We start from the raw sequence: 3,721 nt of genomic DNA on the forward strand, positions 1-3,721 counted from the left end.
TCGGCAGTTTTGATGTGAATATTAATACTAACATAATTTCATGATGATTAGAGAACACAATTAGGGGCTATTAATAATGACACAAATAATGACATTTAAGGCCTCATTTTAATTTGAGTAATATTCTGTCTGGTGGTATTTAAACAGTTCTGTCTAGCACAATTACTGAGGGGCCAAGGTGCAATTGCCTCATCACAATATCAATCATGCCACTCCTCACCAAGGCCTGCCCCACACAAAAAGAACTGGCGGTTCAGAGTCACGCAGCATGAGAAAGGCAGTTGAAAGAAAAGGGGATTTTCAATAAGTTGGGCTGTTGCATTGTAGTTTCTGGAGGGACGTGGGCAGCAGGCTGGTGGCTTTGTGAATGTACATGTTATCTTGGTGGTTCACAGATGAAATGAGGTCAGTGGCTTCTTAGGCAGGTCTGGGGTGAGAGTCTGCATCGCAAAGGACCAGATTCTGATACCCGTGTTTGTGTTGAATGGCACCATATGCCACTAATACTTCCTTTGACGACAATGAACTTGTGCTATAAGGTGCTACTCAGCCTGAGGGAGGGTATCACAATCTGACCCAACATGCACAAATAAGCATTATTGTCAACTTCTGCTGAAGCAGTTAGCAGGGGGCACTGCGGGTCAAAATCCAAGTGACAGTGCTATTGGTAGTGGGTCAGGACTGGCATGTCAGAGGACAATACAGCTCAGGATTGAGGTAACCTTGGTAGAGCAATTTGGAAGCTCAGGACTGGAGTCCAGCTATCTCCCTTCCCACCACATCTCATTGTAACATCTAGGTGACCTGGGTTCTACTCATGCCCTGCTGAGAGACTTTGGGCAGGTCACTCTGCCTCCCCGTGCCTCAGTTTCCCCATCTGTAAAATGTACCCATTTGTAAAGCCCTTGGAGAGCTACCAATGAGAAAAGTGCTATATAAGAGCTAGGTATTGTTAGGGGCAGGGAGGATCTGGCATACATTGGCAGGGTTTTATAAGGGAGGCTTGCACCATACTTGCCCACGCTACCTCAGGCTGCAGTGCTTCTCAGCTGCCTCTGACTCTCAGAAGCTCCTAATTTAAGAAGGATTTGCAGGAAATGCTCTGAATTCTGAAGTCACTAGCAAAATGCCATCTAATCTTCTCCAAAATCTCCAAAATGCCGAATCTCATATGCTCCCTATGGTATTAACCTAATGGAGTCACCCTTGCACATACCTCCACTGAAGTCAGGCATTGAAAACACCCAGTCTCCTCTACAATATACTCACTGCCAAGATCAGCCCTTGCTGTGCTAATGTGGGTTAATGGAAACCTCCAAATCAATTTTCACTCCCAGAAGAAAATCCACCTGGTTTAGGCAGCAGAGGCTGTAATACTGGAAATGGCTCTGGATCTTTTTTTTAAAAGGTACATTGTAGTTCAACAAAGAGAGGGTTAAGTGAAACTTTTCTGGGTAATTGACTTGGTCTGTATCCATTGCCCCCAGGAGAGCACCAGGCTCTGACACACAGCAGAATGGTGTGAGTTCTCTGCAGAGACGGGCGCTGCTTTGTCGGACAGGGGGAATGGTAATTTCTGTGATAGTGCTCACCCTCTCAGCAACAAACTCATGTCTGTCTGAATCCTTGATGCCGAGGCTCTGGGAGCACAGATGATAATGCTGAGGTGTTACTTTTATCATCCGACACTGGGCTCTGTGCAATACTAAACCAGTGACTGATTTCCACTGAACCATCCCAGGCGATCTTTGTCACACACATGCGGTATCTGACTCTTTCTGCTGCAGGAGTTCCTCTAGCTGCTTCAGACACCCTAATGTATTTTACAGAGAGGAAATGCGGATAACTCCACATGCTGCACATTGCTTACACATCAGGTTCTTCACATGACCTCACAGCAAGAGCCCAGGATGAACTCTACATATGATTTTTGCTATCATCAGTGGACACTGGTTGCCACATCTGCTCCAGGACTCAGGATGACTTTTACCTGATTATACCATTATTATTACTACTATAATTATTTGCATTACAGTAGTATCTAGAGGCCGCTGACTGAGGATTACTGCCCCATTGTGCTCGGCGCTGTACATGTATTATATATACACATGTAACACATTCCAATAAGTAAAGAATTTTTAATAAGCTCCTAAATCAAACAGCCCTTGGACCTCCTGCATTTTCATTGTAGTGAAATTCTGTTCAATCAGACTTCAGGTTTCACTGGCAGCATTTTAAAAAAAAAAATCAGCCACCCAATTTTGCATGCACGGTTTTGTGCCTGCAGTTATTTGCAAGTGCAAAACTTTACCACTGCTCCTAAAAACCAGGTGCTTTGAGCTCTGACTGCCTGATTTACGGGCACAAATAAATAAGTTTGCATGACAAAATCAGGCCAAGATTTTTCCAAAGCAACTAGTGATCTTGGGTGTATCAATTTTTGGGGTGCTCATACTGAAGCATCTTAAAGGATCTGATTTTCAGAGGGCAGGAACTGAGAACTTGCTGAAAATCAAGCCTTCTGGAGGTCTCTCTATTAGTACTCCTGGTGTAAGCAAAGGGAGCGAGCAAGCAACTACTACATCCCTGCTTCTTTGATATTTTGGATGGATAGCTCCTTGAAGAGAGACTATGGTGACTGAGCCACACAGCACTCGTCTCTAAACAAGATGCTGCAGCCACCCTCCAGCAATAGAAAATGTGATTTATTGAAAATTGTGTTAAAATTGTGTTCCATCGCTTTAAATTCTAGTGGTTTTCCTAGTCCTGTTTGCAGGCTAGGGGGCTCTGTAGGGAAGTGTGGGATCAGAGTCAGTCTACGCCAGCCAGCCTAGCGTAAGATGGGGTGAGTTGTGCTGCTCTGGTTTTTTGGGAGCAGCCTGCTTTGTCTCTCTCTGCTTTATTTTTATTATTCCATATTTATCATCAGTTTTCTCTGTTATGTTCAATGCTTAAACACAGAGATGTTAGATAACAAAATACTTTTGCTGGAAAGTTGGAACATAATTCTACTTTGTTTTTTAGAGTTCAGAATGATGACATAAAAGAACCCAGAAATGGAGAAAGAGAGAAAGCAGGTTGCTTCCCAAAACAGGCTGGCTGGCTGCAGACTAACTCTGATCACACACACTTCTTCTCTACAGAGCCCTCTGGCCTGCAGGCAGGACTAGGAAAACCTCTGAAAATTTAAAGTGATAGATCACAATCTTAATACAGTTTTCAATACATCATAGAAAATAGCATGTTCAATTTAGGTGAAGAAAGAAAAGAAATCGAGGTGCTATTTTGGCAAAACAATAAGCATACAGTTTCTCAAGTGAAAGCTATACCAAGACTGTATAAAGGGAGCAGTTAGAGGAAGATAGACATACTGGAGAGACATAAGCCCAGCTGAGAAGTCCTCTCGCCAACCAACAATGGTATAGTATTACACTTCTCAGTGAATGATATACGTGGGTTGTTACACCAAGCAGCCAACACTGGACACTTGAGAAAGTAGATTCCAGTCTACAATAGCTGGCTGGCGATGTGCTGAGAATATTGCCTAACATGCTGACTGCTATTGCCTTATTGTTTCCTGTTACCCCCCTGTCCGTCGTCTCTTGTCTCATACTGAGATCGGAAGCTCTTTAGGGAAGGGACCATCTTTTTGTTCTTTGATCATACAACAGACACCACAATGGGGACCTGATCCACGATATGGCTTCCTGAGTGCTACAGA

This window comes from Mauremys reevesii, linkage group 12 (genome assembly GCF_016161935.1).
Source record: "Mauremys reevesii isolate NIE-2019 linkage group 12, ASM1616193v1, whole genome shotgun sequence".
NCBI lineage: Eukaryota > Metazoa > Chordata > Testudines > Geoemydidae > Mauremys > Mauremys reevesii.